Source organism: Phaethon aethereus (genome assembly GCF_964289735.1).
Source record: "Phaethon aethereus genome assembly, chromosome: 2".
Classification (NCBI taxonomy): Eukaryota; Metazoa; Chordata; class Aves; order Phaethontiformes; family Phaethontidae; genus Phaethon; species Phaethon aethereus.
The window spans coordinates 34,648,722-34,662,013 of record NC_138582.1 but is presented as its reverse complement, the minus strand read 5'-3'; positions in this window follow the sequence as shown (position 1 = coordinate 34,662,013).

Genomic DNA, 13,292 nt, shown 5'->3' with positions numbered 1-13,292 from the left:
CAGTCAGAGATTAGAGTTGTACTCCCAGTTTGTTTTGAGATAGTAGAAAAGAGCTGGTAAGCAGGTCAAGACAGATTAAAATAAGACTTTAACTGGATCAAGAAAACAGTCTTCGTGAAAAACTGGAAGCTGATGTCAGTCATTAATTTTAAAAATATCAATATTTCTTGACATTAGTAATTTTACTTATCATTGTCTGGTCTTGTACAGTATCTCTTATGAAAGTGTATTGAGAAAGGATGCTTTCACAAATACTTCATAACTTTTCAGTCAGTCTTGCAATTTGGTTGTGTCATGCATGCAGTGGGAAATGCATAGATGGCTGATGGTCTTTTAATTTTTCATATTTTAGAGCTGTTAGAAAAACAAAAAAAAATCAGTGTCATCCATGGGTTATTATGTTCTGGTGAATTGTATTTTTATGTTCTGATGGGGAAAAAAAGCTAGGCCAAATTATTTCAGTTTGGGTTTGGGTTTTTTTTTTTTTGTTTTAGAAGAATCCCAGAATATAATGATGAACAAACCAACAATGTATTTTATGTTCTTCTCTTTATGGCTTATTTTTGCCACATGTTTTATTCATTGTCATGTGCAAGAAGGTCATGTGCCTTCAGTAAGTGGGCATACCCCAGGTTATGCTATTTCCTTGTTGATTGGATGTGATATAATATCATTTCAGTGCTTGATATTTTTCCAATTTATAGATACCAGCATGAAATACAGGCATCTTAAGCTCATTTTAGGCTAGAGGAATGTGTATAAAGAGAGAGTAAGTTTGAAACCTAGCCAATAAAATGTTTTCATCCTCAGCTAAGACCATGGTCTCTTCATTTGCAGGACGGCAGAGGGTCTGCTCTGCTCTTAGGGTAAGAAAATTCAAGAGTAGCCAAAAGTCTTTTTTCATTTGCAGGGTTTGTTTTTTTTTTTTTTCTGTTGTAGTTTTAGCTGTTGATGTTAAATTTTCATCCCATCACTAAAGTTTAGAACACTGCTTTAATTTTTTCATTACTCATTGATGGTATGTTCAGGATATCATGCACCTGTAGACATCTTTCTATTTTCTGTAAGAAAAGAGATTGCATTATATATCTTACTTCTATTAGTGGTGGAGGCCACTGATGATTCCTGTATTTCTAAACCTTTGGAGTATTTAAACCAATGCAGCTCATAAAAGTCTTCTTCAGTGACTGTATTTTAATATCAGAGGAGAAGGAAGTTAGAAGACCATTTTGGATATAAGAAAGCTAAAACTTTGTATTTTCCACTTAATGGTCAAGATGTTAAAACTAACCAAATTTCTTTCTATTGAGACTAAAACCTAATACAGAATAAAAAATTAGATTATGAAAACAGTAAAGAGAAAACTGAAAGTATAAAGAATACAGAAAAAAACCTATGAAATATTGAAAACTGCTTTATATCTCTTGGTCTCCAAAAAATCTTTCTTCATATGTTCAGTTGTTCTCAGCAGGGATTGTTATTATTGCAAGGTCTTTCATTTTAGTCTTCCTTTTATGCTGTTAGTTTTCAACAAGACGTTAACAGTAATTACCCACAAACATTGACATACACAGGTGTCCCTTAATGGCCAACAACGACAATTAGAAGGTGCATCTCCTGCACAAGATTCATGAAAACATAGTCTTCCATGCTAACAATAATAGAAACAAGTTTCTTACAGATTTGTTCACAGCTTTGTGTGCTCTTCTGTCTGGCTTTTTCCCCTTAGGTTCCCACAGTTTTTAGTCATCTGCCTAAACTGATAAGAACCCATTCTCACTCAACTCTTTTAAGGTCCACTCAAGCTCTGTTTTAATCTACCACTCTTCTATTGATCAGGCTTCTTCTTTTCTCTCATCCTGCAGTTCGGACATTTCTTGAGGAGTATTTTAAAATTATCTGCCTTTAGACATCCTATGGTCCCATGGGATTTAAAATTAGAGCTATATATATTAATGTCACCTTTTGAAATATTAAGTACCTGTTTATTTCTTCCTCTAGCTATGAAAGCTGCTTTCTTCTTGCTCTCTTAGCCCATGCTAAGAGGAAGACAAATTCAACTATATGAAAGATGACCCTTCTTGCATTTGTTTTTCAGAGGGAGAATCTCTCTTCTAAGGTAGCCAAAATTTCTCTCCTTTTGTCTGTAAGAGTTAAATTAAGCTTCCAGTTTTCTTTCCTAAGCATGAGACCTCTGAAACAAGTATTTACCTTTCATATGTTCAAAGTCAAGAACATTGTTGATATTCACAGGTCCACAGATCAGGAAATTTCCTATGCTGTTCTTTTTCCAAAGTTATCCATTTCTACTCAATGGCCGTCCAAATGGATAGTGGCCTGAATGGAGTTTTGCTACGAAACAGCTGAAATGGATCCCCCTAATAAAATCAGGGCATAATTCACCAGAGTTCAGGCAGTATTACTGGTATTGTTGGGAAAATTTTTCTTCATTTTCTGTCGTACCATCACCAAATGCAATATTATTTTGAGTTGCTGAGGGCCAATATATTTCTACATTTGCTGATTGCTTTAAGTGCTCCAGCACTGCTCTGCTAGGTAATTGATAAAGCATTTTCTTGGAGTTATCTAAAGTATGAATGTACATTTGAACTATCAATAGAAGAAAGAGAAGTTGCATACGTGTAAAGGATAATCTTTGAGATTTTGGGTCAAAAAGTACAAATTTTCTGGCTGCTTTTCTCTTTCAAAGCTCTTTGATGTTTCTAAATGTACATTTCTTTAGATTAATAGGAATAGAAATGCTTTTGCCTTATATATCTATATGGTGGGCATAAGCAATTGTAGAATATGAACGTGTCTGATGTGAGCAGGAAAAGAAGGCTGTCTTCAACTAATAAAATGCAAGTGCAAGCTTTATGTTAGTGTACATATGGTCATTTCAAGAGCTTTCATTTCTTTAAATACCGCTCATTGCTGATACAGCTCAATATTTTTTGGCTACATTATCTTCAAGGATAACGTGCCTTTGCATTTTGAGAATTATGTTATATTGAAGGGTTGCACATGTTGAGTTATGCACATGCATTTGTTGCATCTGAACAGTCAGCATGGACATCATGATTGACTAATCTGATTGCCTTCTATGTTGGAATGACTGGTTTCATGGGCCAGAGCGAGCCTTGTAATGTAGTATAACTCAGCTTTAGCAAGACTTTTACATCCTTTTCAACTGTATTTTTATTTACAAGCTGAGATGAATGTGTTGGATGAATGAGTTGGTAGATGCATTGAAAAATGAGCAAGCATTTGGACTAAGAGTATAGTAATAATAATCTGGCTCAGCATCCAGATGGCAAACTGTTAATACTACAGCCTTTCTTATTCAGTTATTTTCATCAGTGATCAGGATGATGAGGTAGAATGGACCCTCAGCAAATTTGCGCATGAGGCTAAATTGGGAAGGGAAGGTTAAGTAACATGCTGGACAGAAAAATGTTGAGAAACTTAGGGGCTGGACCAACAGACACCTAATAAAGTTTAAAATGAGAAGTGCAAAGTCCTGCACTTCAAACAGAATAACCAAGTACATCAGTACAGCCTGGGAACTAGTTGACTGAGTAGCAGCTCTGCTGAAAGGAGAGGTTATAGTGGATCGCAAGCTGAGTATGAGTGAAATGCTGTCCTAACAAATAAGGCAAACTGGGCTACATTGGAAGGAGTGTGGAGAATATATCAAAGACAGTTATTATTCCTTTATACTTAACACTGAGGGGGCTGTAGTTCACATCAGCCTTATGGTTCAAAAAGGATGTTTGAAAACTGTAAAGGATCCAAAAGAGGTCTATCAAGAGTGCAACATGGTTAGTGACCTGGAGTACATGATCTTCAATAAGAGATGGCTTAGCATGGTGAAAGAAAGGCAAAAGAGACCTTTAATAGCAGTCAGTGAAATTTGAAGGTAAATCACAAGGATGATGAAGCTAACTTTTCTTAGTAGTGGCATTTGGTATAACAAAAGGCAAAAGCCACAAATTTCGGCTTCACCTGGAGGGTCATGCAGCACTGGAACAATTTATGAAGCTGGGTGATGCAGTAGAGCAAGCTCTATCCTTGGGGTTTTTTGAAACTTGTCTTGACAAAGACAAAGCTGACCCAATGTAGTATGGGTTGTGGTCTTACTTTGAGTGAGGTGTTCAACTAGGTGACCCCTAGACATTCCTTGTAATCAATATTTCTATGATTCTATGCCTTGTACTACTGGATACTTGCATACTTCAATTGTCCTTGTACTCCAGATTGGGTGAAAAAATGCAGTCAGGGACTGCGACCACTGTGTTTATTACACATGTAGACACGATAGTATAGGAATTCAATGATTAATTAAATATTTCCTTTTCTTCCCGTGAGCATCAGAAGATTTACATACGGAGACAAGAAAAGCTTTACTGTCATAATCCCTAAGCAGCAGCAAGAAACATGTTTTCTTATCTCCATTCCCTGGGATTCCTAATAATGTTTGTATAAATTAAAAACTGTTAATAGCAGAACACTGTAATTGATTAGCTTCGGTATGTTTACAGCTCTCTTTAATTGCTTAAAAATGCCATTTGTCAGCTTCATGTTCTATTGACAATGTTATCGATTTATCCGATTTGGGCTTTGTCTTGTCTCTCGTACATAAAACTCACATATGCAGTTCAAATGGGAAATGACTCTATTGATTTCCTTAACTTGAGCCCAAATGCTAAAGATTTTTGGATAAGCTTTCTCATTACTTAAGCCAAAATCAATAAGAGAGAGCATCTTTTAATGAAAGAGCAGTTTGAGCAACGTACTTCAGAAATGGGGTCCTGTTCATCCTTTGCTTTACGAATCGATCTCCTTGGTTCCTTAAGTGAGGTCCAATTGGTTGACATTGTGGTTTGTCTTTGTGTGTAAACTTGCAGCTTCAGAAAAGAGAAGATGAGCTGCAGAGACAGCAGAAGGAAACACTTTCTCTGCAACAGAAAAAAGATGATCTTATTGAGGTACCACACTATATGTTGTGTGTTCTGTAAATTTCCGGCTTTTTATGGCCATTTTTTTAAACTATATAATTTATGGGAAAAATAATATGCTTTTCAGTCCTATCTCTTTGTTATTATTCCTTTGTGTGTTGTTATTACACTATGTAAAAATGTTACGTACTTAAATGATACAAGTAGTTAATTTGGAACTGTCACTTTCTTTTATGATTTTCCTGCCTAAAATACTACAATCCGATCATATTGCTTTGTTAACCTGTTAATTCGTTCTGGTTTTGTTTCAGCACTAGCCTCAAGAAATTAGACTTAGTGGCTCCAGACTAAGCTGTCTAAAATGAAATCTGAGATACAAAATGGAGAGCCGAAGTTGAAGAGCTACAGCAGGAACTGGGTATATCCAGCTAGTTACATGGGCAGGCCAAATATTCAGGTACCACACTAAGATATCATTAACTGCCCTGAACTACATAAATTAAGCTGATTATGCCTTCACTTAATTAACTGAGAATGACCTATTGATGTATAGGCAGAGCAAGATAGAGACTACATGCTGCACTGTACTAAATTTATAGGTTTTCAATTAGTTCTACTATTGACCGAGACTACTTAGAAAAGGAGTTTACTTTTATGTTTTGTAGCAGGTTTTAAAATTAATAAGTCATTTGAAAATGTTCTGTTTGTATGCTCTTGAATTATTTGAAAAATGATCCAGTGAAAATTGTTTATTCATCTAAATCTATAATTTTTGCCTCATGGCTGAGTAATACCTATACAATATTGGTCTTTGAAACTGCTATTATGACTTATTATAAGTATTGATTAATCATCTCAAAAATATTAGTCAGTTTTAGAAATAATCTAATCAAATTATTTGTTTAAATTAATATTTTAAAGAAATACCAGGAAAATCTCCACAAAAATCTGATCATTTTCTTATAAACTGTTAGATACTTTCTTTCAAAAACAAAGTACATCGGTTGTGATTTTAGTTAAGCTCCATTTGAAAAAGAAGTTTTTACAGTCTTGCATACATTACCTGATAGCAATTTACTATGTGTATTAAATAATGTCAGTAATATATTTACAGATTTTGTTCAAAGGAAAATGTGAATTTGTCTAATGTAGGGATTTTATTATGCAGAACTATGGAGTCAATTAGTATTTAGTTACAAACTGACTTCTGCTGTAGTCATGCTTTGAAAAAATTGCACAGTTAGAAAACAAAGATAGGAAAAAAATATAACTGTTAATTAGCAATACTACTGCAAATTTTGGAGAAAAGTAATAAGCTTAAAAATGTTAGCATGTAATAGCAGAACTGTTGCATTAGGCTGATGAATCTTCTGTAATATTTCTATTTTCAAAGAGATTTATTTCAAACATAAAGAAAATAATAAAGCATTCTACAAACAATATTTTTATTAATATACCAATGAAAATAAAACATCACATATGCTTAGTAAAAAAGACCATAACTACTCATGTTTGAGTCCTTGAACAACTAAGTTCCTGAATATGTCTTTAGCTCATTCTTAAGTTTGAATTTTTTGGGGTAATGTTCCTGCTCTACAGATTCCAATTGTCCCAGACACATTACTATGACCAAAGTTAATGTAAAATATGCATTTTCTTCAAAATTGGTACACTAAATGGAAGGATATGTACAGTCTTATCATCCCCTGGGACTAGATTGCTATCTTTATTCCTGTAGTTCTCTTTAAGCTTGTAAAAAATTTAAAAATTCTATGTACATAGATTTTAATATGTAACTATTTTTTTTAAAGATTAGTTTTCAGCTTTTAGAATGGTAATGATTCTTTGATTTGAGTTTGTCATCTTGATGCATGCCTGTGATATTCAATTACTTTATGGCATAGCATTTGTCTGAGGATTTATGGTTAAACCTGCCCTTTGTCATTCAGTGATCACCTTATTAAAATATTTCCTAAGGTTTTCCCAGTCTGTATTGAAGATGACTACATTGTCTACATATGCAGCACTTTTCCTTCAAATGCAGTCCATAAGCCTTTGGTATGTACTGGTCATATATGCAACACAAAACTCGTTGTGGTAAACTGATACAGGTCCTCCACTTCACTACAGTTAGACTATAGTGGCAGCCCCAACATCTGGTGCTCAGCTGCTATCCAGCTGCTTTGACTATCACTGACTGACCAAGCCAAGTCTCTGTTTTGCCCTCATTATTGACACGTGCATTAACACGTGCAACTTGTTATTCTTCTATATGATAATTTCCATAATTGTTTTGCTGTTTACTGATTCATTTATTATGTTGTAGGTAAATGGCCTATGAGTTCTACCTACTTGCCTAACACCTGTTTGGCTCTTAGTGTTTTATCTGCATTCTCCATACAGTTAATTTATATTTACTTCTTGTACCTCAGATCTCTTCTTAACCCATCTCTCTCCCTTTATGCTCCCTCTCTTAAGATTTGCCCAGGCCTCTGCCTGTTTTTCTCCCTCATATTTCTCATTGCCATTTCTAATTATCTGGCTCATTTTTTAAGCCTCATATTTGCCACTTATATCTGTTTCTGTAGGAGGGCTTACTCTGTGAATTCTTCATATACAGAATGGTCAGAAATCACACTTTTCTGCCATGCTATTTTTCTTTCCCTTTTCTCTTTTCATTAGTCTGAAGCAGTTCATTCACCTTACTCATCTTGTTTATTTTCTCTGGCATCACAAACTCTTATCCACCCACTCACAGCTTGGTTATCCACACTGTTTACTTCCTTAACATCTTTTCCCAGTTACCTGAGAAATCTTTCCAAATGCTCGTGACTGTCATCTCTCTTCTTTTCTCCTTTACTTCCATCATCTCACTGAGCAAACATTACAAACTAAAGTAGTAAGATCTTTTTCCAGTTCCATCATTTGGACCATAGCACTTTTTATTCTTCTAATTTTATGTCTCATTAAATTATTTTTTTTTCCTTAACCTGCGTGGGGTTTTCTCATTTCTGCCACTTGTCATTTGCTATGTCACTTTCTGTGTCACAGATTTCAAATTCCACCTTTTTTTTCCAGTGATGTCAGAGTGAAATAGCAATTTATATGCTGCTCCTTCATTGGCTGTGTTTATACTTTCTTCCATTACAATCCTGAAGCATGCTGTATTCTTCTTGGATTCATCTTTCTCTTAAACTTGTTCCTGTTAGTCCATGTTACGGTGATCTTTAAATAAATTGACCAGTCAGTGATTGCTAAATTTTGCATCAGAAGAAAAGTGATGAATGACGCTTTCCTTTCCTTCTTGTCTCCCTGACATGAATCCAGACCTTTGCATAGTGTGTGACCAGTAAGGTTTTACAGCTTACATATTCATGTTGTCATATTTTAATTACAGTGTTCAGTTCTCTCTTCTTCCTATTTACCACTTTCACTTACTATTAACTTCAGATTGGCTTACAGATTAATTAGGTCAGGAATCATGCCTACTTTTGTGATTTTTTTTTTTTATTGGTCCAGCATAAGAGGTTGCACCTTTATTTATGTATGTAACAGTAGTAGGGTCTGCTGGTAGTAGGGATTCTCATGCTACCTGTGCTCCCTCAAGTAATTCTTGGAACTGGTTCAGGAGTTTGTATAGGCATAATCTCATTTCCCATAGGCAGTCTACATGTTTAATACCATGGATGCTGGCTGATCCATGATCACTGGCCTCAGTGACCAAGAGTAGTTCCTGGCACGTTTAATTTACTGGCATGGATGTATTCTGTCTTAATCCTGATTGACTTTTGATCTCTGTCTTTGCACAAAAAATGGTATTTCCACTACCAATTGCAGCAATTTAGGCTGAGAGAAGATGAAATGGAATTTGCAATATTATTTTCATAAACTGAGAATAGATTTGACTGTAAATCACCTTAAATGATTAACAAGTTCCTATCTGTGTAGCACAACATGTATATTTTTTTTCAGGGAATGATACATAAGTATTTCTGTCTAGATGTTTGCATGCCTGTCAGAAATGGAGGACTTCTGCTAAAATCCCTTTTCTATCACAGTTTTGACATGTAAGCTAAGGTCATGAGAATTCTGTAGTTGTCCTTGAAGGATATTTCAGCATCACAGGCAGTGGTGGGTGTAGACATTGTTACTGAATGACAAACGTATAATTCTCTCATTCTGACAAAACTCTTAGAGTTGTATTACCCTGCATCCTAGGCTGTAGTTCCTGGAATGTAGATTTCTTGAAGAGGCACACTAAAGAAATTCAACTTTGTGGGTTACAGCCCATTCCATCTGTTGTCTATTCCTGAATGTTTCTGTCAGTTAGGTAAAAGGTAAGGAGATACGACAAAGAAAAAATGCTCACTGGAAAATGTGACAAAGGAAACCATCTATGCCTTTTACTTTAATACTCTTGTCTTCAGTTGTCTATCCTTGTATCTTGCTTTCTCCCCACAAACGGATGTGTTGCCATGTATATTACCCTTTTATCACCATATTTCTCTCCTTCTGAAAACCTTTCTCTGTAACTTTGGATAGCTACTCTTCAGCCCAGAGTTTGACTCTGCCACAAAGTATTGTCAATGCACACAGGGCTTTATGGTCTTCTTCCTAACCTCCCTTTGGAACAGTTGCTTCATCTCTAATATGAGATGCCTAAGACATCAATTTATGCACTTCTACACAACAAACTCTGTATTTCTCTATGTTTTTTTATGTTGTTCTTTTTTATTTAATATATTTTCCAGGCATTTTTCTTAAATGAGCTAACGCAGATATAGTTGGACCTTAGTCCTAGTGGGTATGTGAGATTTCTTCCCAGAGGAGTGAACAGTTTGCCTGGGAGGATTGCCCTCAGATATGCTGCACATGTTCTCCTAAAGTCCTCCAGCAAGCAACCAGCTGAGAAAACCTGAAACACCTCTTCTTTGTGAAGAGCTGAACAAGATTTCCAGTTGTCATTGGAACTCTGGATTTGCATTTTGGTGATGGGGTTTTTGTACTGACTAACTGTTGAATGCTATCCTATATCATGATGTTACGTCAGTAGCATCCTTTGAATGCTTGTCCATCTATATACTCACAGTCTGTGAATTTGTATTGCAGGCACATTGAGTTAGGAGTACCCAGTGGTTTTGGTTCTGTCTAATCTTTCAAACTACATAAAAAAAAAAATGACTAGCACACAGATTTTGTTCATAGCAATTTGGAAGTATCTAAGAGATACATTTGAAAAGGGGAGGAAGAGAAAAGCAACACAATTGAAAAGCTATAATAACTGAAAAGTATCCTTCTCTTTCAAGTGCAGCCTCATCACAGGTATGTTCACACAGTGTATTATTCTTAGCGGTATATTTCTTTTGTAGTGTAAGTTACCTGGAAATGGATCTTGACATCTTCTTAGAAGAGCAGAAACATCAGCTTTGGGAAAACCAACAGCTCTAGGAAATGCATCCTTTGAATGTCCTATCTTGGCAAAGTAACTGATGGAAATGAATTATGCAGTTCCAAGTTGCCACTCTGCCAGTCTCAGTAATACTGGCAGCCTTCAATGGAGCTGCTACTACAGTTAGCATTATGGCAGATTTCTCTTTCAGCAAATCATCATCTTTGCTGTTGTTCAGTTGGACGATATCTACCTAGACATGTCCATGTCCTTTGAACTCTCTTAACAGAAAACAAATATGATTGTTTAAAGTCACTTCGGCCTTCCAGGCATTGGAAGTAGAGGATAAAAAGGTAAATGGTAAATTGCTCTCTTGACTCAAACTGTATTCCAATAAAACTCCAGAACTTTAGATATCTTCAGTATTTAGGGGAGAATACAGAAGTGACAAAGACGTGTTCAGAGCTAGTTCATCAATGAGTAAGTGGTCAGTGGTTCAAAGGCTGATCCACAAGTGTAATGAAGAGCAGATTTAGGCCCTATGAGAGGTATTACTGAAATTTGACATATCAGACAAGAAAAAAACAATTAGACAATTAAAACATTGCAAGAAAATAGAGTGAGAAAATAAGGAAACAACTACAAGGTGATTTAGCAGCTCTAAGTAGCTTGATAGAGAAAATGATTAAACCTCTGCTTTTAAGAAAAAAGTAGAAAGCATTGGACAAGGTACAATATATCATGTAACCTAAAATATGAGTTTGGAAAAAAAACTTTGAAGTATTTTATGATCCAACCACTAATGGGATAAGGCTATACAAAAACACTTGAAGAAATACTAGTAACTTTTCTTCATTTACATGATAGATGACTAATAATACTAGTCTACCATCCAGAACTACATTTAAATATATCCAGAATTCTGTTACAATATACAGGTTCTGTACCCAATAGTTATTTAACTCAGACCTCAGAATTTTTCCTGTTTTCTCGCCCAGGGTCTTCCACTGGGAGATGAATTTTGTGCATGCTCTTAGAATGCTCAAAAGCATACTCCTAGTTTCCCAACTTTGCCCTTTTTTACATTTGATTATAGAAAAACTAGGATATTTTTTCAGTTTTTTTAGTTATTTTCCTTTCAGAGTTCTAATTTCTCCCATATGATCATTGGAAGTCGTGCTTTTCTTTGATATATTTGCAGTTATGAGTGGAGGACTAGTATGGCAAAAAATTTCTGTGATCATTATGAAAGACTTTTATGACAAATATGGTATGGATTATCAACATTTATATAAAAAAAAATATTCCAGAGAACTTCTGGAGCCGTAGGTAATGACACTGATGTTACAATAAAGAAATGTTATACTTTTTTGTTAAACTGTTTTTCATAATCATAACTGAACAAATTATTATTATAGACTAATTTACTTATAATTTCATCATCATATATGTTTCCCTTCCCCCCACAACTTTTCCATAATAGTGAAAAGTTATAGGAGAGAAGAATAATAACTTTAATTTTTTTATATAAGCTTTCTATACTGTATGTGGTTTTCAGTGTACTAGTATTTTACTGTACAAATCAGGATAGTTTGTTGACAGATGTATCAATTTTTAAAGTGAGTATTAATGTTTTATATGTTGCTGTATAAAAAGTGTACATACAGCCTTGAAGCTCACATTTCTGAACTTTTTTGGATTCCTTTTTATAAGCATTCAGAAGAATCAGATACAAAATACTTACTTAGTTTTTCAGATAGTATCAGGTACTGACAAAATATCATCTCACAAAGAATGCTGCACAGTATAACTACAAGAAAATTAATATATTACAAAAAGGCCCGAGCTCTGTGCATGTAAGTACATGAATTTTGAGTCTTTCCCAGACAAAAGTATTGCCTGGGTTTTCAGTCGTATTCTTCATCAACTTAATTAAGTTACACCTAACTTACAACTTTACATATAAAATAACTACAGGCAACAGATGGATGGAAGGTAAGATGGGTATCTTAATCAATGCTTGAATGAAAATATAAAGAAAACATTTTGAGTTGCCTTGCAAAATTAAAAAAATACTGCTGGAATGTAGTGGGCCTGGATGGGATGAAGTTAATTGTCTTCATAGCAGCCTATATGGTGCTGTGTTTTATAATGGTGGCCAAAATAGTGCTGATAATACACCAATGTTTTAGCTGTTGCTGAACGGTGTTTCCACAGTGTCAAGGCATTCTGTGTTTCTCTCTCTGGCTCCCCTAGGAGTAGGCTGGGGGTGGGCAAGAAGTTGGGAGGGGACACATCCAGGACAGCTGACCTGAACTGACCACAGGGATATTCCATGCTGTATAACACCATGCTCATCAATAAAAAGTGGGAAGAGAGGAGTTTGGGAGAGGCAGCCATTGCTTGGAGACTGGTTGGGCTTCGGTTTACTTGAGGGAGATGGTGAGTGATTGCCTCTGATGTGATGACTTCCCCCCCCCCCCCTTTCTTTCACTTACTAAACTGTGTTAATCTCAACCCACAATTTTTCTCACTTTTGATCTTTTTTATTTATTACTGCTCTCTTCCCTGTCCTGCTGGGGAATGGTGTGTGTGTGAGTGAGCAAGTGGCTGCATGGTGCCTAGTGGCTGCCCACCACATCAGGAAAAGAAACTCTTTTTCCTATGAGCTTTTACAATTTTATTCATTTTTAAGACAAAGAAAATAAAGAGCTAGATGCACAAAATTGAAGAAAAGAAACTGATTGTATCTTTTCCTCCTGTGCATACATTGTAGTGGTTATAGCAATTATTGGGAACTAGGAGATGATATGTGACTCAACGTGAACAGAGACTTGAAGTGGAAATGCTCCACCTTTTCTTTAAAATAAATACATAGAAAATATCATAAGTATTCTAATGTTTAGAACTATAGTTTTAGGGCTTTTTGCCTCCCAAGCTAATTA